The sequence below is a fragment of the Myotis myotis genome, unplaced genomic scaffold, assembly GCF_014108235.1.
Source record: "Myotis myotis isolate mMyoMyo1 unplaced genomic scaffold, mMyoMyo1.p scaffold_m19_p_1, whole genome shotgun sequence".
Lineage (NCBI taxonomy): Eukaryota > Metazoa > Chordata > Mammalia > Chiroptera > Vespertilionidae > Myotis > Myotis myotis.
Window position 1 is genome coordinate 215,790,965 of NW_023416313.1, and position 27,352 is coordinate 215,818,316.

The following is a 27,352-nucleotide window of genomic DNA, read 5'->3' on the forward strand; positions in this document are numbered from 1 at the left end:
CTGGCCTGTGCCCTCTCGCAGTCTGGGACCCCTCGGGAGATAACGACCTGCTGGCTTAGGCCTGCTCCCGGGTGGCAGAGGGCAGGCCCAATCCCTAGGTGCAGCCCCTGGTTGGGCTCAGAGGAAAGGGCTGATTGGGGAGTTGGGGCGCCGCCCCCTGTCATGCACAGAGCAGGGCAGATCAGGAGGTTGCGATGCCACCCTCAGTCACGCTCAGGGTAGGGCCAATTGGGAGGTTGGGGCACCGCCCCCTGTCACACTCAAGGTAGGGTCGATTGGCACAGAGCAGGGCCAATCGGGGGTTGGGGCGCTGCCCCCTGTCACTCACAGAGCAGGGCCCATCAGGGGCGTTGGGGCGCCGCCCCCTGTCACACACAGAGCAGGGTCGATCAGGGGGTTGAGGAGCTCCCCCCTGTCACTCACAGAGTAGGGCCAATAGGGGAGTTGGGGCACCGCCCCGTCACACACAGAGCAAGGCGGATCAGGGGGTTGGGGCGCCGCACCCTGTCACACTCAGGGCAGGGCCGATGGGGAGGTTATGGCTCTACCCCGTCACACACAGAGCAGGGCCTGTGGGGGGCAGTTGGGGCACTGCCCTCTATCACCCACAGAGCAGGGCTGATCAGGGGGTTGGGGTGCCGCCACTGTCACACTCAGGGCAGGGCAGATGGGGAGGTTATGGCTCTACCCCATCACACACAGAGCAGGGCCCGTGGGGGGGGGGGGCGCCACACCCTGTCACACCCAGAGCCGCAGGGCAATCAGGGGGTTGGGGAGCTCCCCCCTATCAGGCACAGAGCAGGGCTGATCAGGGGGTTGGGGCGCCTTCCCCTGTCAGGAACAGAGCAGGGCGGATAGGGAGGTTGTGGCCCTGCCCCGTCACACACAGAGCCGCAGGGCGATCAGGGGGTTTGGGCGCTGCCCCATCATGATGATCCCGGTGCCGGGAGGCCTTGCGGCTCCGCTGATCCTGGTGCTGGGAGGCATATTACCCTTTTACTATATAGGATAGAGGCCTGGTGCACGGGTGGGGGCCGGCTGGTTTGCCCTGAAGGGTGTCCTGGATCAGGGTGGGGGTCCCCACTGGGGTGCCTGGCCAGTCTGGGTGAGGGGCTAAGGGCTGTTTTCAGGCTGGTGGGTGACTTTTCTTCTTTTTTTTTTATTCTGGGCCGCTTTAGCTCTGAGGCTTGGCTCCAGCTCTGAGGCCTCGGCTGCTGAAAGCAGGTATCTGGTTTGTTTAGGTTTTATAATCAAAACACTGTTTCAACTCCAGCTCTGAGATCCAGGCTGGCTGAAAGCAGGTTTCTGGGGTTTTGTTTAGCTTCTATATTTGTAACAATGTTTCAAACTGCAAGCTCAGAGGCCAGCAGCGGCACGGAGGGAACGTTGGAGTCCTCCGTCACTGAAGCAAGCAAGCCTCATGTTCGCTTGAAGCTGCCTGGCTGCCGGCCACCATCTTGGCTGGCAGTTAATTTGCATATCGCCCTGATTAGCCAATGGGAAGGGTAGCGGAGGTACGGCTAATTACCATGTTTCTCTTTTATTAGATAGGATAAAGCCTAATATGCAAATCGCCTGAACGGTGGAACGACCGGTCACTATGAGGCACACTGACCACCAGGGGGCAGACACTCAAAGCAGGAGCCGCCCCCAGCCCACAGGCCCCAGGCCAGCCAAGGCAGGTGCCAGTGGAGGCCTCCAATTACCCCACCAGTTGCCCCGCAGAGAGAGGCAACCGGCAGCAGCAGGGGGCGGGGCTGGTGAGCCGGCAGCACCAGGCTGGCCAAGGTGGGTGCCAGCGGGCCTCCCCTCCCCCCTGCCAATCACCCCATAGATCAGCCCTGATCACCAGCCAGGCTTAGGGACCCCACCTGTGCACAAATTTTGTGCACTGGGCCTCTAGTATATATATAAGGTTAAGCGACTGTCCAACCAGTAGCTATGACATGCCCTGACCACCAGGGGGCAGACGCTCAATGCAGAAACTGCCAAGCTGCCGTGACTTGGCAGTGGTGGTTCTCAGGTGACACACCCCAGAACCAGAGAGGAGGGAGACCAATTCTGGGGTGCATCACCCAAGAATGGCCCTCTCGCAATCCGGGACCCCTCAGGGGATGTCAGAGATCAGGATTTGACCCAATCCCTGCAGGCAAGGCCAAGGAACCCCACCTGCTATAGGGACCCCGCTCACTACACAGATGCCTTCGAGCCATGGCACCACCCCAGGTGTGGCCGGCCAGGGAGGGACCCCGGGAGGTTGGCTTCAGGGCATGTCCAGCCCGTCCTGCCCAGTCCCGCCCCGCCAGCCACCTTCTAATTAATTTCCTTTCAATGTGCACAAATCTGTACAATATAGTCACCGTGTTGTACATTAGCTCCAGAAATATACTACTTTATGTTTAAATATTTATGATCCTTTGTATTTCCTCTTTGATAAATTGCTTAATCATGACTTTTACCCATTTTATTGGAGTCGTTTTCTTTACTTGTAAGAATTCTTCGTTAAATATGCATATATGATGTTACACAGGTTGAGCGTTAACCCATAAACCAAAAGATCCTCGGTTCGATTCCCAGTCAAGGTATGTGCCCGGGTTGTGGACTCAATCCCCAGTAAGGGGCGTGCAGGAGGCAGCCGATTGATGTTTCTCTCTCATGGGTTTCCATCTCTCTACCCTTCTCCCTTCCTCTCTAAAAAAATCAATAAAAACATATTTTTTAAAAAAAGAAACGTTTGAAATGCGCATATTCCTGAGAGAGATAAGACATTAACCTAAATTTCACTTTAGCATATTAATAACTCATCTTTTCCAGAAAGTGAGCTTTAGGAGAAGGTGTACTGTGGAGGATACCAAATCAAGACCCTGAATGTCTGAGAATGGAAGCTATGACTCGAAGACCAGGGAGGAGAAAGTGGAAACCAGACTGAATGGGTGTAAACCATGTCATAGTTTTACTAAGGGTCCGTTTACCACGGTCAGAAACCTCCGGATTACTGCTTATCTGGGTCCACGAGACCCCTCCCTGGGGAATTCTAACAGTGCTTCACCGACACTTCACAGGCACCAGCAGACAAGAAACTATTTCTCCTTCAGCTAGATGTATTTTGGGGAACAGTGAGAAGATGTGTAGCTGGTACCCACCCAAAAGGGAAGAATCCTGCCCTTGGGTTCTGATCACAACGTTTTTCTACTGGAAAGAGAATGGATATTCAGCATATTTTAAGAGTAAAAGCAAATGTAGATGAATTATAGACATTTTGAAACATGAATTGAACTAGAAGTAAAAACCAAAAGCTTTCTCAAATATGTTTTAAATAAACTATTAGAGCCAGACTACAAAAGAATACTTTAAGTTTTGACCAGAATTTTAAATATTTGTAAAAATCTTAAAATATATGACCAAAAATAAACAGAAAAATATGGAGGCCACCATCTTCTGATTGGGCTCAATGTGGAAATACTACTTTACACCGTTGCCTAAAGTCAATAATAACAAGAGTCAAACCGAGATAAAATTCTAAAGAAAGGGGATCTGATAATTAAATCATGAGATGCATTAACCTTCCAGGAGGCAGCAGGAAGAAGGTAATCTCAGCCTATGTTTCTATTCAGCAGAAAAGGGAGCCCTAAGAAGTTAAATGATTTGGATGCAAGTCCCCTACAGTCCTCTATGATTGATAAGGTGATGTTTTTGGTTCAGTTGTAAGTATCCATACAGATGAAAATTAGTTGCAGCACATGCTTGCACTGTCAGCCATGTCCAAATGCTGCCTTCTACTCTACTATAATAATCACATTTCCTCCTGAAAGGGATTAAAGCCTCCACAAATACTGAAGAAAACTGAAAATCAGTGTGAAATAGACTGCAGTTTAAAGCTTCATGAAATCAACAACTTTAAACAGAATTACCGTTTTTGTCCCAGATAAAATTTCAGGACGCCCATCAAAAGCAATCCTTAGAATACTTCAGTGTCTCCAATTGTATTAGTGGGAAGGGAGGCAAAACAATCCTATTTGGATCTGTTTTGAACAAAACAAAGTTTAGAGACAAATTCCGTAATTTACTTTAGAATCAGAATCTTTTTTCTGTAATATTTTAGTTGTAATTTTGAAATAGCTGAAAAATGTTTCCTGCTATCTATTCCCCATGTTCACTGTGAACCAAAGTGCTGTGGAATTGGATCCTTTATGTGACAAAAGATAAACGCTAAGGTGCATCAGCAGGGGATGGAAAGAGTGAATGCCACACATCCTAGTTGCAATGGGAAACGATCTATCCTCATCACTTCCCAGCGATATAAAAAGGAAAAAGGAAGACTGTTGTATTTCACAATCATGTGTGAGCAGCTGACCACAGCTTTCATAAAATATGCCTGTCAGCACTTGCACCCAATTACTTCAAAGACTCAGTCTCTTGATCCAAACAATTTCAAAAGCAAAAAAATAAAATGGTGCCTAGAAAATATTTATTGGGTTCAACAAACAATGAAAATTGGGGTGAGGGGCTTCTTAGATTTCTGTGGATTCTTTCCTAGAGAGCTAAAATTAAGAATTATCAAAGAAAATAAATTTCAAAATGCTGTATAAACTCCTTTGGAAATAAGCTACATATACACAAACAGGTATTCTCTTAATCTGTGCAAAAACCATCTCCTGACACTAACAGATATAATACCCTGTTTTGGTAGTTCCATTTAGGATCCATAAGATGGCACACCTAGTTTGACAGCAGGAAGTACACAAGTATTTTCCACAAAATTGGTAATTTTCTAGTTATTTGAATGGGTGGTGGGTTCACTTTAATATTTTGCTTAATAATTTACATTTACCATATAATTTTGTAGGTATAAATATTACACAATCAAGGTGTTTTAAAAGAACGTAATAGCTTTGGCTGGGTGGCTCAATTAGTTGGAATGTCATACCATACACCAAAAAGGTTGTGGGTTTGATGTCTGGTCAGGGTATATACCTAAGTTGTGGGGGATTTGATCCCCAGTCGGAGTGCATACGGGAGGCAACCCATCAATGTTTCTCTCTCTCCCTTCCTCTCTCTAAAAATCAATAAAAACATATCCTTGGGTCAGGAATAAAAAAAGAGAGAACATAATATTTTCCTTTTAAAAAGCTACATTGTAAGAGAAGCTGTCCTTTTTCACTTAATTCCTCTTTTTCTCTCAATGGTTGTTGATTCAAGTGTTCTACATATATTTATTTAGCGACTATTATGTGTCAGGCATGATTGTAAGTATTGAGGCATAAGTAAAAATATATAACAAAAACCAACATCAATAAAAATACAGTTCCTGTCCTCATGCAGGTTACAGCTAGTTAGCTGTGAGCACTGAGCTGAGGGGTAATTCTTTGCAAGCCTGGTACCTTTTAGAGTGCCTTGCCCATGGAAGAACCTCAATGTTTCCTAGTGGTTTTTGATCATGTTTGTTCTGCCTATAGATCATTTTTAGGGGTAGATTCTTTATGTCGTAATCAGCTCATTTTACCATTTAAAATAGACTTCATCCAGCAACAAGGAAATCTGTCACACTGGATTCCTAAAGCCACTTGGAATCTCATCCTTTTGGGAATCTCAATAACCTTGTTTTAGTGAAATAATAATCATTGCAACAAGTTTCCAGGTAGAGGTAAGGAGTTGTAGAAGTCTACAAATTTTGTTTTGTATTCAGTTACCCCATCATTAACTATTCATATATAGAGGAAATTCTCCAATGACAGCTCCCCCCCCCTTCTCTGTGCCCTTTAACATACAAGTTTTACACAAATTCAGAGATCACAGGGTCCAAATGACAGGGTTCCATCTAAGTCTTTCTGCAATAAAATTTAGCAAATGCTGGTGTTAATTAGGAAGAGCAGCACAAGGGAAGGAATACAAAGAAACCCATGATACACTGCTATGAAAATTACTCATGCAATCACTACGCATTCTCTCAGTGAAAATGTTTTCAAGATAATAAACAAACATTTATTGAAACATCAATTGTACTAAATCTCATGGGAAAATGTTTCATGGAAAATCTCATTTATGTACTCCAGATCAGAGCTGAATTTAATTATACGTTTCAGGTAGCACAAAATTTAAAATAAGAGACTACAACTTCAAAATGTCAAAGACTAGGTTTGCCAATATGGCATATTATAATTTGAAAAATGCTATTATCAGTGATTAATTAGAATGTTTACCTTAAAGAAAAAACAATGCTAGAATGTGTTTTGCCTTCCAAATTCTAGTAGCAGAAAAATGGCCAGTTTTTGCCTTAGAGTCTTATTTGATAAAATAAAAAACCAAACAGTTCAAGTATTAATATAATTCCCTTTAATATTAGATGATCAATTACATATGAATGACTATATACACACTTATCGATATAGAGATCGTATGTGTTCACACAGTGGTAAACACTAACCACATCACACTGAAGAGGATCTTTTGGATTTAAAGTTTTTTTGTTTTGGCCCTGGCCAGTTTTGCTCAGTGGATAGAGTGTTGGCCTGCGGACCGAAGGGTTCCAGGTTCTACTCAGGTAAACAGGCTCCTCCCCAGCAACCATTCCTGCGTTTCTCTCACATCAATATTTCTGTCTTTCCCTCTCTTTTCCACTCTCTAAAAATCAATGGAAAAATATCCTTGGGTGAGGATTAAAAAAATAAAAAGGTTTTTTTGCTTTGGTTTTGAGAGAATCAGAAAGTCTAGACCAGTGGTTCTCAGCCTTCCTAATGCCGCGACCCTTTAATACAGTTCCTCATGTTGTGGTGACCCCCAATTTCATTGTTATAAATTGAACATAATTAAAGCATAGTGATTAATCACAAAACAATATGTAATTATATATGTGTTTTCCGATGGTCTTAGGCGACCCCTCTAAAAGGGTCCTTCGAACCCCAAAGGGGTCGCGACCCACAGGTTGAGAACCGCTGGTCTAGACTTTATGACAGGGTTCAACATAATTATTTTATGTATATATGTTTTTCTGGGAGGTTTCTGTGGCTTTTATCAGACCCTCAAAGGTGTTGATGACCCTGTTCTCCCCCTGCCCCCCCCCCCAAAACCCCACTAAGAAGCATGACTCCAAGAGAGATTAATCAGTACTCACATTCTAAGGTACCTGCTATATAGAATTAATTCAATAAACATTGTTGAACGAATAAACTTTTTCTAGAATATCACTGATGCTGTCATCAAAGATAAATGTTGAACAGGAAAGACAAATCAGGAAAACAGTGACAAATCAAGACTGACTACTATATGCAGGACAGATCTTAGTCTTTTTTTTTGTTAATTTGTTTTTAAGAAACTAATCAGAATGACAAAAGATACACAGAAGGATGTAAGAATATTAGCAAAGAAAATATAGTAGTCGATGTGTTATAAAATGTATACTAGAATTTTTGAAGGTGAAAGCCTTTCCTGGGTTTGAAGGAGTTTTGACATACAGTTTTTAATTTTCCATCTACACTCAGGAGAAGGCCAAAAGTATAAATGGCAGGGAGAAGTGGCATAGAAGGAAGTTTTTTCAGTCTTCAGTTATTGGGAGGAGAGTACCAAGGGGAATGCAAAGTGATCCAGTGCTTCCTGAAGAGCACACTCACTAGCTCCTTGGTATGGCTGCCTTTTGGGGGGCAGGGGGAGAAAGGGAGAATGTAGAGGTTGCTGACTCCTCCAGTGCCCTGAAACTATTATACATCTTTAAACAGATACTAGGCCAAGAAAGGAGCAAATGCCTTGAAAATTCTAGTTCACATTTGGGGAGCACTCCCAATAGGAATATTTGGAAGCATTAACTTGGTACACATCCAAGCCAGTACTGTTGCCACTTTCTTGTGAGGTTTCTGAGGAGTCCCAACAGAAGGTCAAGTCCAACTAGACTCTATATCCTTTCCTCATTTTGGTATTATGAGTTTTTGGAAAGTAAGGTACAACTGCTTACTGGTGTCTTATTTACTGTAGAAAAATATGTAGGAGATACATGATGAGACCAATATTGGAGAAGATAGTCCAGGAATTGAGCCCAACCATGGTGACATTTGTGGCATTTTCACTCCTCACCTCTAACGTAAAGTATGAAAATACTGTCACTTAAAGAGAGTATAATTTCTTGGATCTTCTCTAATTCCACTGCTAATACGTTCAGATTATAACTAATTTGTATACCAGCTACTGCAATCTGGTTCAACTTCTAGTGCTGTCTCCATGGGTGAACCGGATAAGTTATTTATCTTCTCTAAGCTTAACTTTCCTTATTTGTGAAGAGGAGGGAAATAACAGGATTTTGTGTGCAGTAAATGAGATAAACTGTAAGTAAAGATACTGCATGGCACACTGGAAGTGCTCAGTAAATACTAGCCATTATTCTTATAGTGATTGCCTTCATCAGTGTCCCTGTCTACAGTTTCTCTCTAAAATTCACCTCCCACTTTGCTGCCACACAATTATTCTTAAACTAGTGGCCCGGTGCATGGATTTGTGCACACTGAAAGGAACTTAATTAGAAGGTGGCCGGTGGGGTGGGACTGGGTGAGAGGGGCCGGACACGCCCTGGAGCCAACCTCCCACAGTCCTTCCCCTGCCAGCCATACCAGAGGTGGCACCACGGCTCAAAGGGTGTCTGCGGAGTGAGCGGGGTCCCTCCAGCAGGTGGGGTCCCTCACCTGTGGGGATCGGACTGAAACCAGCTTTCTGACATCCCCCAAGGGGTCCCAGAGTATGAGAGGGCACTCTGCAAAGTTGCTGTCGTACAGGGTGTGGAACGCAAACACAAGTGTGCAGTAAACCAGACTCGGGGCTGACAGTGTCCCAGAAACAACATAACCCACTGCTGAAGGTGAAATCGTGTGGCCCCACGAGGAATTGGTTCTGGGGTGCATCACCCAACAACTGCCACTGCCAAGTCACCACAGCTCAGCAGCTCCTGCGTTGAGTGTCTGCCCCCTGGTGATCACCTCATGTCATACCTATCAGCTGGTTGGACAGACGCTTAGCCTTATCCTAGCTAAAATAGAGAAACATGGTAATTAACCGTAACTTTGCTACCCTTCCCATTGGCTAATCAGCGAGATATGCAAATTAACTGCCAACCAAGATGGCGGCCGGCAGCCAGGCAGCTGAAGCGAACGGGAGGCTTCCTTGCTCCAGTGATAGAGGAAGCCAAGGTTCCCCGCCTGCCGCTGCCGGCCTCTGAGCTTGCACTCTAAGCAACTATGTTGCAACTATAGAAGCTAAATAAACCCTAGAAACCTGCTTTCAGTCATCAGAGCTGGAGCGAGCAGGACCGCAACAGTGTTACAATTATAGAACCCAAACAAACCCAGATACCTGCTTTCAGCAGCCAAGGTCTCAGAGCTGGAGCCGAGCCTCAGAGCTAAAGCCGGCTCTCAGCTCCAGTGACAGCCATAGAAGGCAAATAAATCCCAGAATAAAAAAAAAAGAAAAAAAGGAGAGGCTGGGAGCTTCAGTCACCCGCCAGCCTGAAAACGGCCCTCAGCCCCTCACCCAGACTGGCCAGGCACCCCAGTGGGGATGCCCACCCTGAAGGGGGTGTGACCAGCTGCAAACAGCCATCAGCCGCTCATCCAGGCTGGCCAGGCACCAAAGCGGGACCCCCTACCCTGATCCGGGACACCCTTCAGGGCAAACCAGCCGGCCCCCACCCATGCACCAGGCCTCTATCCTATATAATAAAAGGGTAATATGAAAACTGTCCCTAACAGCAGAAAGACTGGGAATGACTGGTCACTATGACACACACTGACCACCAGGGGGCAGATGCTCAATGCAGGAGCTGCCCTCTGGTGATCAGGTTGCTCTCACATGGGAGGAGCTCTGCTCAGCCACAAGCCAGGCTGATGGCTGCCAGTACAGCGGTGGTGGTGGGGGCCTCTCCTGCCTCCTCAGCAGCACTAAGGATGTCCGACTGCAGTTTAGGCCTGCTCCCCGCTGGCAAGTGGACATCCCCCGAGGGCTGCCGGGATGCCAAAGGGATGTCTGATTGCCATCTTAGGCCCAATCCCCCCGGGGAGTGGGCCTAAGCCAGCAGGTGATCATCCCCCGAGGGGTCCCAGACTGCGAGAGGGCACAGGCCGGGCTGAGGGGTCCCCTTTCCCCCCGAGTGCACAAATTTTTGTGCACCAGGCCTCTAGTCCTATATAATAAAAGCTAATATGCAAATAGACTGAACAGCAGAACAACTGAACAACTGGTCACTATGACATGCACTGACCACCAGGGGGCATGTGTGGAACATGGTGGGTGTTAGCTGTGGCAGGATGGTGGAGCAGGTGAGCGGGGGCGCTAGACCAAGGCAGGGTGCCAGTTGCTTTCATCAGGGCAAGCCTCTGGCGGTTACTGAAAATTCTTTGCTCCGTTCACACCTGCTGCTGGCACCAGCCCTGCTCGCACCTGCTGCTGGCGCCGAATCACTTGGTGCCAGCAGTGGGTGCAAATGGTGGCTGTCAGCCCTGATCTCCCCTGAGGGCTTCTCTACCTCCCCCTGCTGCTGAGGGGCAATCAGGGCAGCAGCCGCCACTTGCACCCACTGACAGCACCAGTCCTGCTTGCACCTGCTGCTGGCACTGGCCCCAATCACTCCAAACCATCAGCAGGTGTGGGTGGTGCCAGCACTGTCAGCGCATGGGAGTGGGGCTACCAGCAGACAGGGGACTGGGGTCTGTGGCGGGAGGGGCCGGGCGGGGGCGTGGAGGGTGGGCCAAGACCCACCCCTGTGCCTACCACAACCTCGCAGCCCACAATTCCTTTCAAGGTGCACAAATTCATGCACTCGGCCCCTAGTGTGTGTGTGTGTGTGTGTGTGTGTGTGTGTGTGTGTGTGTGTGTGCGCGCGCGCAATACCTTTGATTTTGTCAGTCTCTATTCAAAATTCTTCAATAGATTTCATGCAAACAGGATAGTTTTATCTTCCTACCTGGCATGTGTGGCCATTCTCTAGCTCGCCTTAACCACCCTAGTCTCTCATGAGGCCCCTTAATAACAGAATAAACTTCTCCTTTCCCAACATACCCTGCTCTTTTAAGCCTCCTTGCTTTGTTCCTGGTATTCCATCTGCATGGAATGCCTTCCCTATGAGTATCCATATAAGTTGCTGACCCTCCAAGCTAGCTCAGGTGCTACCAGCTCCACAAAGCTTTCATCCCTCTAGCAAAGTGAGTTTTCCCCTACGGATTCCTGAAATAGTTGTCATTTCTTCTACCTTGAAAAATTGTTCCTTAGGTTCACATTATCTCCCAACCAAAATATAAGTCCTCCAAACCCAAGGTTCCAATCTGTTTCATTTTATATCCCTACTAGAGGCCCGGTGCACGAAATTCGTGCATGGGTAGGGTCCCTAGGCCTGGCTGGTGATCAGGGCTGGCTGCCAGCCAGGGCCTTCCTTCATTCCCACCGTCCCCTGGAGGTCATCGCACATCATAGCGAGCAATCGAACTCCCGGTCTCCCGGTGGAACTCCCGAGGGGACAATGTGCGTATTAGGCTTTATATATATAGATGGTCCTAACACAGGGCCACACTTACAAAAGGTGCTTAACAAATATTTATGGAATCGAGTAACCATACACTATTACTAAAAGTACAATGTGGTAACAGAAGAGGTTGAAATGAAGCGCTAAGGAAGCACAGTGGAGGGAGAGGTTATTTCAGTTGACTGTGCATTTGAAGAAAGCTTTACGGATATTAGAACTTTTTGGACAGAGAGCTAGGCCAAGAATGCAATGTGAATAAAGAATGAGTGGGGAAAACAAAGACTTAAGAATAATTTATATGGCTGCAATTTACGAGATGGAAAGGATACTAGGTTATTAGGAATAAAAATGCCAGATTATTGAGGGACCTGAATGAACTCCTAAAAAATCTGGATTTAATCCTAGAAGCCAGGGGAAGCCATGGGAGGCGTGAGCAGGGAAATGATATAGTCAGAAGTGTGATTTAGAAAAGCTACTCCATCAGCTGGCCATAGATGGAACTAGGTATGGAAGACCAATAAAGACTTTTATAGGAGTTAGGAAAACAACAACAGGGCCTTGAACTATGATGGTGACAGCAGAAATGTAAAGATGAAAGAATGTAGAAGGGGGCAGAGTGGAAAGAGAACTGCAATGGGGCAGTGGAAGAACAGGGGTTCCCCAAGGACAATTCAGGGAGACCCTGAACTTGGCTGGAAAAGTACAACATCTTTATTTTCACTAAACCCCTAAGTGAAATGTAGCATACCTTCAATTATGAATATGGGCAACAAATCATGGTAGCATTAGGTTTCATCAGACTGGCAAATAGTAACATGGTATAACAAAGAACTTCTTCACTCTGAAGTGACTAAAAGTTTGGTAAAGCCTTTACCAGAGATAAAGATTAGAATTAGATAGAAAATTTTAAATACACACATATATTTATTTTAAAGAACCCATGTGTGGGGACTGAGAGAAGGAAGAACAATAAAGATGGTTAAATGATCACTTTGACTTTGGATGTGCCGAGTTTCAGATGTCAGCCCACACTTACCTTATACAAAAACATCCATTTGTCCAGTAACCCTCCAGCTGCAGGGAACCCTAATCACCTCTATACAGTAAGAACCCTCACTTCCCATTCTGCTCATCCTCCCAGCTTGTGACACTGAAAACAGTCCAAGGTTGACCAACTGTCCCAGTTTGCCTGGGACAAAGAGGCTTTCTAGGACAAGGGCCTTTGAGTGCTAAAACCAGGAAATTCCAAGGCAAACTGTGATAAGCCAGTGACCCCAAGGGCCCCAAATCTGGCTATATGCTATATATATATATATATATATATATATATATATGACTGTATTACTATTATGCCTTCAATTAAGAAATAAAACTATGATCCCTACAGTTCATTTTGGATCTGAGTCTGTCCATCTGTTCTTCCCACAACGTAGAAAATCCTGAAGGAAAAATCTTCCCCTCACAAAGTCAAGACAGTTAAGGGCACTCAATAAATGCTCCAGGAACCAGAGAGCATTATGTCAGTAATTTTTACAGTTTACACAGTGCTGGCAACACTCACATCTCATGCAACCTTCTCCAGCAGGCTGTGCGACCGAAGGAACCCAGGCTCTGGGAAAGCTCGGTCCTCTGCTCTGCCTACTGCGCACAGCAAGCAAAGTGCCGGCTCCGAGCACCGCGGCTGCCAAAGAACACCGTGTGTTCCACAGAAGCACGAGCGGCTGTTGCTATATGGAGATTATGCAAAACTGCAGTTTCCTTTCTTTTGCAATGTCCACGGACAGGGTACCGACACACAATAAAATGGAGTGTTCCTTTTAGGGTGCCAGTGATGGGTTGTTACCTAAAGGAAAAGGCATAAAAGGCAGTTAATTAAAATATTCGTAATTGGTGAGATCAGGTAAGAGGAACAACTTACAAACCAAAAAAGAAGGCAAGTGGTACGAAGATTGTGCTCTCACACCCAGCACCTAATCAGAACCTCTACCCAAGGCAGTGAATGCACCTGCATTAGTCAATACGGGAAGGCATCGACACGCCCATGGGTGCCTGTATCGATCAACCCAGGAATCTTGGCCGGGGCTGGGAATGGGGAAAGCCAGGATGTATAAATCAGGGGGGTCAATTACTCCTAAAGCTTCGTAAACCGGAGAGACCGGGCCTTGCTGGGTTTATGGGCCCGCAACTCACCAACCACCTAGCCCTGTAGCCATGGCAACGCCCACGCCGAGGCAGCGCCAGCATTCACCTTTGGGTAAGCCACAATCCACCGCACTTGCACCTACGCAGCTCAAATAAAACCAACCAGGACGTCGCCTCCCGCCCAACCAAGGCAGCCATGGCTTCTCCGTGTTCCTCTCTCTAACCTATGCAGGGAACATGTTCTTTTATTCTTTACAGCCGTGTCCCCGGCAGAGAGGGCGAGTCCTGAGCGACGGCCACTTTTGCTACAAAGATAAGAGGAGTTTTTCTCTTTTTGGGGGGGTGGACGTCAGAGACGCCTGAAAACCGGATGCACACCCAAACAGAAGTTGCCTAAAAAGGCAAATGAGCTGATATGATCAAAAACATTTTTTTCAGCCAACATCTCGGAGCATGTCTGTCAGGCAAGCTCAGGTTTGCCCCTGCAGGCCACTGTTTCTGGAGCGATAAACAGCTTCCAAGACGGCTGTTTGATTGAGAGTTAAAAACAAAACAAAAAACCCCGCATTCCGTGCGGGTGGGACCGCGCGCCGCGAGCGCAACCATGACGTATGCGGGAGAGCGTTCCAGAACCGCTTTCCGGCGCCAGCAAGACGCCCGGGAAGCAAATCTCACGTTTGCTCCTAAAATTTAAGGGGAATCCATTCGCCCTCCCCGCGCCCGGTGAGAGAAAGCAAACCGAGCGGTCTGACGGAAGCGGCAGCTAAAACCCCTGTGAGACCCCCCTCGTCCCAGGGCGGCCACTCAGCTCCCTGAGCTCCCAGCCGCCAGCCCGCGAGTTCTATCCCCGCCACATCCCCGGGATCTACGCACAAACAACACAACCCACCGCCAAGTAAAAAAAAGGGGAACCCCCAACAAAACTTCTGCCGCGCAGCCTTTTTTCTGCCGCTCAGAGAGCGCCGTGAACAAACCCGCGGCGTCCGGAGCGGCCCTCGCTGCCACTAGTAAAGATGGCCGCCCTCGGCGGGGCCGCTCCCTCCCGGCGGCCGCGGGCTGCCCTGCGAGCCTAGACCACTCACGCGGAGCCCTCCACGCCCGCCGCGGCTTGACGCATTGCAGGTGCGGAGCGGCCAATCAGGAGGCTCAGCTCTTTCCGGCCAACCACTGCAGGGGCGCGCTGGCCAATCAGAGCGTCCTCGTCGCCCTGAGCGAGGAAAGCAGGCTCGGCAGCGCCAACTAAGCACTCGGAGGCGCGGCGCGGTCTGGGGCGTTACTGCGACGGCCTGTGTGCTCCTCCGCCGGGAGATATAGTGCCCTCGCCCGCGCCGCGCCCCGCCCCGCCGGCCCGCGCGCGCTTGAAAAGCCTGGGTGCGAGGCTGGCTGCTTCTCTGCTGCTTGGGGACAAACAGTTGCCTTGGGAACGACGCTAAACGCCTTGGCCGTGGCCCTCGGAGGGGCGATCGCCAACCACCCTCCCTCTGCTCCCGGGCTCAGTGAAGCCGCGCTGCTTGCTTTGCATGCGGCACGTGTTGGGAAAGCGGTGGTCGCCCGAGAAATAAGAAAACTGTCCCTGATCTCGAAAGCCGGAATCAAACTGCAGCGGAGCCGACCCTTTCTGTTTGCGAGCGCAGGCCCTGGCCCCGAGGGCATCCTCGTGGGCACTGGCGTGTCAAAAGGGCCCATTTTCCATCCCCATCCACACCCCCTACCCCCCTGCGGTTTCCTGATCCCCTCGCGGGGCTGCAGTTTTCTGCCCAGTGCGACCGGGAGCACCCGCCCGGGGCCGGGGGAGGGGATGGTGGGTTGCCTGGCAGCCGCCTGACTCGGCTGATCCTCCCCCCTGGAAAGCTTGTTATTTCTCTGAAAAACGCCCTGCTAGATGGAGGTTTAGAGAAATGACTGCCACCAGGGGCCCGATCCGGTACCCTTGTCTGTCTAGCTAGCGCTAGGAGATAGCGCTAACCCCTGATGACACAGTGGAAAGTCCGAGACTCAGGAGGGTCCATAGACACACACGCCTGCGGCCGCACAGCATTTTAGTAGCAGCGCGCAGCCTGGGATCTAGGCTGTGCGTCTCCCGAGCCTGGGAGTCTCTGCTCCATCACACCCCGGCCCGAGCTGACACTGAGGCTGTCAGATGGCTCCATTATTTGGGGAACTTTATTGTATAACCAAAGGAAGCTGTAGGAGCTAAGGGAATCGTTTTATTTTTATTATTTTCTGAACGTGATTTTCAATCGTGTCCTACAGACAAAGTACTAGCAGAGAAGACATGTTACTTGGTTATTCTCCCAACTCTCGGAATCTAGCTAAGAATATGAAATCTAATGGATTTCTCAGAACTGCCATTTCATTGAACATCCTCTGTCTGTGATTTTGGCACGATTAGGGCTTGGATAATCTCATGATTTTTTTTTCCTTTGCGATCGAGCTATAGTCACATCCTGTTTCTAAGGTTACGCCATGAATGGTCTTTCCTGGGGTTTTAGGACCAGTAGTGGGGACGGCACTGTAGCCAGGGAAAGGTTGTTCTTTGATCGGAGGCCATCGTTGCCACTTGCCATTTATTGCTGCTGCTTAAACTTTTACTCAAAGCCTCGTTCAAAAGCCGTGGTTTTCTTTCTGTGGGCGGCGAGTCATCATCCCCAAAGATGTTTGCCAAGTGAGCAAATATCTGAACTTCCAACGAGCTGCTCACCATAAAAAATACCTGCCCAAAGAAGCAATACTTCACATTTCTTTTTGCCATGCATATGGCATAGGAAATACCTATGGCAACATCTTTGTATCAAGTCAGAGGGTGATGTGAGAAAAGAGATCTGACTGTGTCACTAACACATTGGGAATTCTTGGGTAAGTTCCTTTGTGCCCAGAACCTCAGTTTTCTAGTCTGTAGAATGGGAAGATTGGATTAGATGATTTCCATATTTCTTTCCAGCTCTAACCTTTGATTCTGCCGTGAAGAATTTGGAAGATAACTTACTTGTGTCATTATATTCAGCCTGATGATAGTGCTTTAGGCTTTTAATATCACCTTTATATGTCCCCATTTACAAAGAAGTGAGGTTTGCTAAAAGTTTGCCCCAGGCTTATCTAAAACATGAATCAGTGTGCCACAAAATATTCCTTCAGGCTTATTACTTCAGTCCGGGTATATACCACATTTGCTGCTTTTGGGTGGTCAGTAAGTTAGCTCCCTGAGCTCCTTAAGGACAGGACCCATCCAATTTATCTTCATATTCTTAGTGCTTAGTAAATTTCATTTTACAGTCCAAGGACTTAATAGAGTTTTGTTGAAGGAATGAATGAACAGTAATTACAACAGTGGTAGAAGAATTGGATGTAAAAGGGTTCTTGAGTTCCAATCAATACTTATTGAGAGTCTACAATGCAGAAGTATTTTCTTTCAGCATTACAAATTTCTCTCTCTCTTTGTCTCCACTTCTTCAAATTAAGGAAATATCATCATTATGGGACATTAATAATGCCTTCTTAAATAGTAGGGCTTATCGCCAGGCCTTTCTTTGTATGCATTTTATTGCATTCTTTGAAGAATACAAAGATTTAGAAGAAAATGATTTCAAAAAAATCTGACTCACTCAAACCAAATTGCTCACTTTCCCCGTGTATTGTTGCTTTTCTCGTTGTTGTAAAGAGACAATGTCCTGTACCTAGCTTTTGATCTTTTTTGAGTTTTTTGAAATAAATGTCAGGATTGATCAGTCAGTTTGAGCAGGCACAGCTTAGTCTGTTCTAAGTATTTTAATGGAGTATCATTCAACAAAGTAGGAATTCTTTAATGATCTTAAGTTTTACCATTTATAAAAAGATGAAACTCGTGAGTCAAGTCCCCTATGACCATAGCTCTATTTATATCTACATCTCCAGGGGTCTCCTAGTTACTAGGGAATTCTGTACAAATTCCTCACAAAATTCACAAGCAAAATATTAAGCATCATAAAAATCCTAAGTTTGGGAAGAACAAGAGAAAGTCCATCTGGTCCACCTTTTCCATTTTTCAGGTAAGTTCTGAGAAGTGATTAGTTAGGGACAGAGCAGGCTTTAGAACAGGGGTGGGCAAACTTTTTGACTTGAGGGCCACAATGGGTTCTTAAACAGGACCGGAGGGCCGGAACAAAAGCATGGATGGAGTGTTTGTGTGAACTAATATAAATTCAAAGTAAACATCATTACATAAAAGGGTACGGTCTTTTTTTTTTTTTAGTTTTATTCATTTCAAACGGGCCGGATCCGGCCCGCGGGCCGTAGTTTGCCCACGGCTGCTTTAGAATGATACTAGACTGAGCTGGCCTTTGACCTTTGATTACATTTTAATCAAAGATTAATCATAATACGAAGAGCAGAGAAATGCTGCCATCCACAAGGCCTCTGAGTGACTGTGGAAAACTCTTGCAATGACTTTGCTTTGGACTTTGTTATCCCGTTTGGGGTTTGGCTGTCTTGAATTGTTCTCTGTGCTAGGCCTTATCTATACAGCTGTTTAAAATCTTTGACCTTCATTTAAGTTGCTGACCCTTTCCTGTTAAGCCTTATCATGCTTTCTTTAGTTATGTCTTCTCAATTCTAGCCATGTTTCCCTCTCTTATCCCCCAAAGCGAATGTTTTAAGATGGCTAACAAACAAATGCAAAGGAATGTAGCCGTACAATTATAATTCTTTTGTATTTTTTAGGGTATGGCAAAGTGCTAAAGAAGAATAGTCATGGTTATAGCTTCATTTCTCATAGTGAAACTTTTAGGCTGGTTCCTCAAAAAACGGTCCTCTTCTTCAGCTGATTAAAACAGGTATGGACTGGACTTGTTCAGAGATGGCATTCTTTCGCAAAAAGGAAACCTCGTTCCATGGCTCCAGCAGCACCTAACCTTTAACCTAACTGGCTGACAAGCAAATGTTTAGAAGCAAAACGCCGTTTAGAAAAATAACAATGGCTTGGTGGAAGCCTATGGTATCGCCATACAAAACACAGGCGGAGATATATGCTCCAACCTCAAGGTCTTACAAAATACCAGTTCCCACGGCCACAGAGTGCTGAATAGCTCTCGTCGGTTCTTCTCCTTTCTTTAGGGTTTGAAAATCAGGAATGCCTCTGTTAGAATCACTGTGTCAATAGGCCATTTAAATGATGGCTTATGGATTTTGCTGCTATTCAGCTTTGAGGTCATTTCCTAGGTTTCCAACTTAGTGCGAGACAGGTGCAGCGATGCCACTTTGCGTGGCAGGGAAGAGCTAGAGCAGTGAAACATGAAACTATAAATCAGTTCTCTTGTCACCAGCCTCTTGGGCTGCTCTACAAGAGGGCCCTGACTCAGCAGCATTCCGCTGGAGTGGTGAAGGGAACGAGGCCGGGGAAGGCTTGTTCCCCAGAGCCTGCCTGTGGAGGGCGCAGAATGATGGAAGACCTGGGATCTTCCCACTGCTCAAGACGTTAGACTATAGCCTCAGATTCCAACTAATTTTTTCTTGACTTCTGATCTGACTTTTGTCAATTGAACTGACCTTTTAAATATTGTCAATAACCACACCTGATATATGTCTAGGGCTTTATTGTTTACAAACTAATTTGATCTTTTTTTCTCCTCTCATGTGATCCTCACACAAACCCTTGAGGTATATGATTATTATACCCATTGTACAAATGAGATAACTGAGTCTGTGGCTAAGCGGCCAAGGAAGCAACCATTTAACCTAGCAAAGAATATTTCACAATATTGTAAAAGAGGTTTCTTGGGAAATAACTGTTTTCAAAACAAAACAACAACAACAAAAAATAAACCTTTCATTGAAATAAGACAAAATTTCTATCTAAACTCTTGGTTTGTGGAGGAGAATGTGAGAAGAGAGGGGCATACCAATACTCATTTGTACAACGTGAAAATTCTCCCGAAGGAAATATGTTCAGGGAGCAAGTGATCCCATCATCCTGTTGTGACGCCTAGAATTGGTTTATTATTCCAAGGACTGAGAGTCTTTACTTAGAATGAATAAGGACTCAGGAAGCATCTTCACTGGACTTAGAAAGAGACCCAGTTTTTCTGTTCAAGTACAACTTGCCTTCGGCCATATTTTCTCCATGACAGGAAGCGGGGAATGGGGTCATTTAGGTGAAAGTAGGGAGAGAACAGCTGAAGCAGGAAGGCCCAGGCCAGGTATGTGGTTGCTCAGGTCATACAGGGTACGGGTCGGGATCCCAGCAGAACAGTCCAGCGTGTTCCTGAGGAGGTGTGGCTTGCCACCAAACCTAGGAAGACTGGCTTGATTTTTGGGTTAATAGAGGACACACTGCTTCAGGGGGTTTAGCATTAGAGCAAAGGACTCCCCCCCAGCCCCCCTTTTTTCCCCTCTACTTTGGAAAATCCACACCTAATGCCTTCTCTAGTTCCATGAGTGAATTGAGCTCAACACTAAATAATTAAATGATCTTTCAGTATTTATTGACTTAGTTACTATGATGAGGCCAAAGAGTATATGATGGTAGCTTCTGCTACTAACTGGTTGAACAGGTAAGATAGAAAAGATAGCAAGCAGAAGTGGATAAGAGGTATAGGAATTCGGGAGATAAGACGTTCACAAGGAGCGATGATAATCAGGAATGTTTGGAAGCTGGGGCATTTAAACTGGCCATGAAGAGAGGAGGTGAAGATACGGACAGCCACGTGGATCCTGGGAATGGTGTGGAAAAGGCAATGAGTTGGAAGGGCACAATATGTATTCAGGGGGTAGAGAGTAAACCAATTTGAAAGAGAGTTCATATTTGTAGAAACCGGGGGGGGGGGGGAGTTGAAAAAGTAAATCAACTGTTGAAGGGCTTTGAATGCTGGGCACAAGGACTTAGCATTAAATCCTGCCGGCACTGAGGAGCCAATGAAAGCTTTTGAACAGGTAAGTGGCATGACGAAACTAATCTGGCAGCCATGTATTGAATGGATCAGAAGAGGACAAGATCACTGGGATGATAAAGAACCATGGATGTGATATTAAAACTTTTAGGACCCTCAAGATGATCTGTTTTTCATTTTTTTAATTGTCTAAAGTTTTACATATGTCTCCTTTTCCCCCCGATTGAGACCCTCAAGATTCTTGATCCAGGCAACACGGTAGTGCCGTCCAATAGAATTTTTTGAGACGAGGAAATGTATGCTGTCCAATATGATAACCACTAGCCATGTGGGTCTACTGAGTTCTTGAAATGTGGTGAGTGAAAGTGAGGAACTGAGTGTTTTATTTTAATTAATTTTGATTTAAATAGCCTCATGTGGCTGTGGCTACCATATTGGACAGCACAGATCCAGAAGGTAGGACAAAGGTTTTTCATTATGATTCAAAACCAAACCACACAGTTACCAAAAGCAGACCTTCCCTCTGTTGGAAGTGGTGAGACCCATTCTTTGGTATAATCCACAATCAACATCAATTTACCCGATTTACCATTATGGTCCAGTTCTCTGCATGTCAAGCCCCCAGTGAAAGTGTCAATTTGCGTCAATCACTGGCGCTGCTCTTCAGGCAAACTGAGTCATCCCCAAACCTGCCATTCCAGTCTACCACTGTGGCCACATATCCCTCAACTGAATAGTCGTTGAATCATTTGTAAGCCACTAAATGCCTATGGTTGCAGGGATCTGCTCCCTGTAGGGTAGAAATGAGAAGTTGCTGGTTACTGTTTTATGTTGACTGAAGTTACTTTTGCACTTGATTTTTTGATTCATGGGGAAATAGTGATTCAAGAACTTCCAAAATAATACAGTTTAGAGAAAACACTGCTCAGTAGGTGAGTCCCATTAAAAAAAAAAAAAAAAAAAAAAATCAGCCGAAACCGGTTTGGCTCAGTGGATAGAGCCTCGGCCTGCGGACTGGGGGGTCCCAGGTTCAATTCCGGTCAAGGGCATGTACCTGGGTTGCGGGCACATCCCCTGTGGGAGATGTGCAGGAGGCGGCTGATCGATGTTTCTCTCTCATCGATGTTTTTAACTCTCTATCTCTCTCCCTTCCTCTCTGTAAAAAATTCAATAAAATATATTTTTAAAAAAATCAGCTTGAATTTAGTGTAAACAATTAAAGCACAAAACCTATGCTCTTATCCCATCGAGTATTTAAAATCTGAATTCATATACTTGGTCCCTAAGTCTTTTCTAACCAGTGGCTGCTTGTGACTTAAGAGCTCAATAGGTCAAAGCACAGAACTAATGAGGCCCCAAGTCATGGGTCTAGTCTCATTAATGGCCCATTATTTTGCTCTGTTCTCTATCCCTGACCCCTTGCTGTGTTGCATATTCATGACCTTGGTCACAAGGGTGGAACAGGCCAGAGAGGGACTAGTGCAAATCCATCACCACAGCTACTAGCAAAACAAGCTCTGTGAATGGAGGGCAAGAGGTGTCCTCTACTATACAATTGAAAGCATTTGAGGAGAAAAGAAAAACAGGAACAGGGCACACATACCAGGTGAGCGTGCTGTTTGGAAAGATTGCACTTTAGGCCATTAACTAAATATATTGATGAACATTGCAAGCTGGAACACACAGCAGGACATGTGGTCTGGTTATGATTCACTGAGATTATGGGACACTAAATAGACACCTATACTTGTATGTTAAAATTGATAATGTTTTCCTCATGGTATAAAGTCATGGTCTAGCATTTGCTTGTTCTGTTCTGATAGCAACATCCATTCAAATTTAAATGTTATATTAGAATTCTTACTCTATTCTTTACCTATAGGAGTCATTCATAAATGATAATAGCAAAATTTTAAATGAGATATTTTGTTGACAGAGATAATAAAGCTTTTCTAAACAATCCTGTATAACATTAAATGAAATGTAACTCCACACACAAACAGCAAGAATCTGTTCTGGCTCTTGGAGGTGACTCGAGGTAGAGAATCCCAAATGGTGGATAATTACCAAAATGCCATTGGACTATGGGCAGAGAGGAGGGAACGGGGATGGTAGGGAGGCAGGAGACAAGATTTCTCTCCTGTGAGATAGCACAGGACAGGGGCTCTAGTTTGGGATTACAGATTTCTTGAGGAAAATAAATAGATAATCCATCCATGAAGACACAACTGACTATAGTTATATGTAGTGAATGAATTTAGACAGGTTACTTTGTAGAAACAATGAAATAAATTCTCTCTCTCTCACACACACACACACACACACATGCACACATTCATTTTCTCAAAAGAATTTAAATTCCATAAAGGCAAGAAGATCTATCGTCTATCTATCTATCTATCTATTAATCAATCAATCATCTATTGATCAATCTTAGCTACTGTATTCATAGGGCCTAAAAGAGTGTGGGATATAATAATATTTAAATAGAGCTTTGTTTTGAGGCAGATGTAGATATGTAAATACATATATATCAGGACTATACTTTGATTTGCATAAACTTATGTCTTAAAAATCAGGTTTGCTCTAGGACAATTTTGTAGAAGAGAAACCTGAAAGACCAAATCCTGGAGCTAGGGTTTGGAACAGGACTAGGATTAGGGCACACCCAGTCACCTCTTTTGAAGCAAGCATAGAGACATCGACTGAGTGCTTGACAGTGAGAAAGGCTCCTTGCCTCCTTAGGCCTCATCTGCACGGTGAGAGATGCCCTTCACCTAGAAGGCATCACAAAGGTAAGGTTTTGCTTGAGTTTTCTCTCACAGACACTCTACTCCTTGTGTGTCATAGAGCTATTACGACATTCCTCTGATCTTATTTTAATTTTAACTAAATGGGTAAGAAGTATCTCTTTAAAGTCAACATTTAAACTTATTCTTTCCACTCCCCCAACAAAAAATTAAATAAAAAATAAATCCTATTAAATAATAGATATAGTGTGATTCTTACATGCTTGGTTCTCTGAGCTAGAATCTTGGGTTCCACCACTTAGATTAGGCAAATCACTGAATCACCCAGTGCCTCAGTTTCCATAGAAGGACTGAGCAGAAGAATGAAATAACACATTTAACACAGAACCTAGCCATAGTCAATGCTCAGCAAATTCTTTTTTTTTTTTTAATTTTTAAACTATTTCCATTTCTCTGTTTTTTCCACCTCATCTTCAATATATGTATATTGAAGTATGCATACATATATGACACATATGTGTAATATGTATATGGGATATATGTATATTTTATAATCATCTGTTATAATATCAGACACAGGGTTTTACGACTGGAAAGAACTTATAGATTAAATTCAAACTTCTTGTTTTCCCCAGGAGTATGTACAATAATTGCATTTGTATTCTTTCTGTTAGACTCAGAGGGGTGGGGCGATCTGGTTACTAACAGAAATGATATTCAAAACTGAGATTCCTGGTTTGGGGCTTCATTCTTTCTACTCTTGGTCTAGTTAACATTATTATTATTATTTTTTTATATATATTTTTTATTGATTTTTTACAGAGAGGAAGGGAGAGAGATAGAGAGTTAGAAACATCGATGAGAGAGAAACATCGATCAGCTGCCTCCAGCACATCTCCCACTGGGGATATGCCCGCAACCCAGGTACATGCCCTTGTCCGGAATCAAACCTGGGACCTTTCAGTCCGCAGGCCGACGCTCTATCCACTGAGCCAAACTGGTTTCGGCAACATTATTTTATTTAAATAATAATGATAACCACTTTCTCTCAATATCATGACATGTTCCATAGGCTTGGTTCTCAGTAAATTATGATATATAATAATGTGGCTAATTTTCCTGATTGCTGGTCTCTCCATAAATTAAGTTTACCCACTCTCGGGAGGTTAGAGTAGTCCCCCCTTATCTGTGGGCATTACGTTCCAAGACCCCAGTGAATGCATGAAATCACCGATAGTACTGAACCCTAGAATGTATGTTTTCTCCCATATATACCTATTTTTTCACTAAAAGGAAACAATTTAAAACTTTTATTTATGTATTTATTATTATAATTATTATTTTAAAATTCTCATCCAAAGATATGTTTCTGTTGATTTGAGAGAGTAAGGGAGAGAGGGGAAAAATCAATGTGAGAGGGAAACATTGATTGGTTGCCTCCCATACATGCCTCAATCAGGGATCGAACCCGCAACTTGGGTATATGCCCTGACTGGGATTCGAACCCGAGACCCTTCAGTGCAGGGGACAATGCTCCAACCAACTGAGCCACACAGGCCAGGGCAAGGAGGCACTTTATAGCTTCTCTTTGGAGTATCTGAATTGCCAACATCACTACTCTTGCACTTTGGGGGCCATTATTAGGTAAAATAAAGGGGTACTTGAACACAGCACTGTGATACAGCAACAATCTATCTGGTAACCCAGACAGCCACTACATAACGAACAGGTGGGGAGCTTATTCAGCGTGGATATGCTGGACAAAGGGATGATTCATGTCCCAGGCAGGATGAAGCGGGACTCGCAAGATTGCATCATGCTACTCAAAGCGGCATGCCGTTTAAACCTTATGAATTGTTTATTTCTGGAATTTTTCATTTACTATTTTTGGGCCGCGGTTGACCATGGGTAACTGAAGCCTCGGAAAGTGTGGGCCAGGGGAGCCTGTTGTACAATTGACACTTGAATTACGTGGGGGTTAAGGGTGCGGGGGGTTGAAAACCCGAGTATAACTTTTGATGGATCCAAAACTTAAGTTGTCCCTTGGTGTCCATGGGGGATTGGTTCCAGGGCCCCTTGCAGAAACCCAAATCCGAGGATGTTCAAGTCACCAGTATACAAATGGCGCAGATCAATGCATACAGTTGGCCCTCTGCATCTGTGGACTCCCAGCAGTACAGGTATTTATTGAAAAAAATCCACCTGTAAGTGGACCCACAGAGTTCAAACTGTGACCTTTGTGCTGGTCAAGATGAAAATCCTATAATCATCTAAGTTGTTAGAAGAACCTGCTTGATGAGGGCAAGTCCTTCACATTGCATGTTTAAAAATTTCAGATATTGATTTCATCCATATATAATCTAAGATTAGAGCCCTGAACAAGGGCTCACACTCTATTTTATGCTCCATCCTGACTCATGGTAAGATCTTGGGCAAGTCACTTGACCTTCTTATATTTCAGTGTGGCAAACTAGCCATAAAACTGAATAAAGTATGACCTCATTATAAACCCACTAGACTTGAAAGCTAAGATGTGACTTGATACATTTAAAAATTACCAGAAGATAACTCTAGATGGTGAATATGAAGACTCAGAATAATGAATTTTCCTGTAATAAGTAAAGTGATTCTATTGTTAGCAAGTAAAGTCATGGAAAGCACTTTATTTGGGCGAAATAGGTTAAATGACAGAGGGAGAAATATTATTTTATAAAATGCCTGGTTTTCAAAACCATGGATTGTAGCAATTTAACCAAAATAATGATAAGAAATGAAAGACTATTAGAAGCTAATGAATCCTTAATAATTAAATACATTTCATTTCTAGGCCATTATTTCCTCCTACTCATACAATATACCCCATGTTTTAAAATGTATTAAATTAACTACTATGTGAGAAACCTGACAAAAGAATACAAACTCCTTCTCTCTCTCTCTCTCTCTCTCTCTCTCTCTCTCTCTCTCTCTCTCTCTCTCTTTCTGGCAGCTTCTTTCTATTGACAGCAGGTTCACCCTTTCTGTGGTATGCTAGAAAGAACATAAAAGTAAGAAGAACAACTCCACAGATGACTGTCTAAGGTTACCTCAGCAGTCCTGCGGCATCTGCAATGTGCCTGAACATTTTCCATTCTTTTAAAATATCTTTCTGCAGATTTTGTTAAAGCATGAAACAAACACGACCAAAGTCCTTTAGAGCAGAGCTTCTCAATCCCACACGTTGCCCCTTTCTCTGAAAGAGTAAGCAGATGATAGCGTGCGGCTGTTGCCCGGGCCTGTAAACAAAAGATCAAATTGTGTTCTGCCTTGGCAAGAAAAGAAACTGCAGCGTTTTTGTTTGGTCAAGATTTATTTTTTCTTCTTTTTACAAGTTTTGGGCTTTAAATCAATAGCTGGAATTGTCCTTCTCCACCCCCCCCCCCCCCCCAGTTTACAGAAAAAAAATGAAAACAGTAAATTTAAAGATTAAAATGCCATTTAAAAATGAATATAATCAAGACTGTAGGTTAAAATCTAGTCTAGCTCCATAGCAGTGTCAATTAGCTGTGTCTTCCAACTGTAATCTGAGGGATTCTATTTTCTTCCTTTGTTTCTCTGGATTGATGAATAAAGATCTGATCCCTCTCAGTCAGGATCAGTAAAATTAAGAAAAACAATGCAAGCATGGTTATTAAGGTCCATAGAAGATATACAGATACCTAAGTTTTAATAAGACTGCAGTCAGGATGAATAATCGTATTTTCCATAGGAAAAAGAGAACAAAACACTAGGGAAGAGATATTGTTCAGGCATACAAAAAAAAAAAAAAAATAGAGGAAACGTAAAAACATCCCATTAAGAGTGGCTAAGCTTATGAACGTGATAGATTTAGCAATTGGGCATTTATAATTTGTCTCAGCTATTGCTTCAAATTTTGAGAAAAAGAAAAACGCCCCACTTCTTGCATGAGGAAAACTGCTTTGCCCCTTCCAGACCCCTCTCCCGGGCAGCTGAAGGCGCCCGCTCAATTCCTCTGTCCGGTCCCCAGCTCCCGCGGCCGCCCCTGCCCCAGGACGGGGTGCCCAGCGCAGCGGCAGGAGACGTTGGCGCAGGGGGGTGGGGGTGGGGGTGGG

The 27,352-nt window shown here is 44.7% G+C and overlaps 1 long non-coding RNA gene across 5 annotated transcripts in view; it reads right to left on the bottom strand.

Annotated features, from left to right (window-relative positions):
• LOC118659192 overlaps nucleotides 1-14,856 on the bottom strand; it is a 29,374-nt gene extending 14,518 nt beyond the window's left edge. For 3 of the 5 annotated variants that reach the window (XR_004968467.1, XR_004968468.1, XR_004968466.1), the window contains exons 1-2: nucleotides 14,523-14,705; nucleotides 13,053-13,334 (exon numbers count right to left, since the gene is read on the bottom strand). This is a non-coding gene — a long non-coding RNA (uncharacterized LOC118659192). The other 2 variants (XR_004968470.1, XR_004968469.1) reach the window with 2 other exon arrangements.
• Between the last annotated feature and the right edge of the window lie 12,496 nt (nucleotides 14,857-27,352).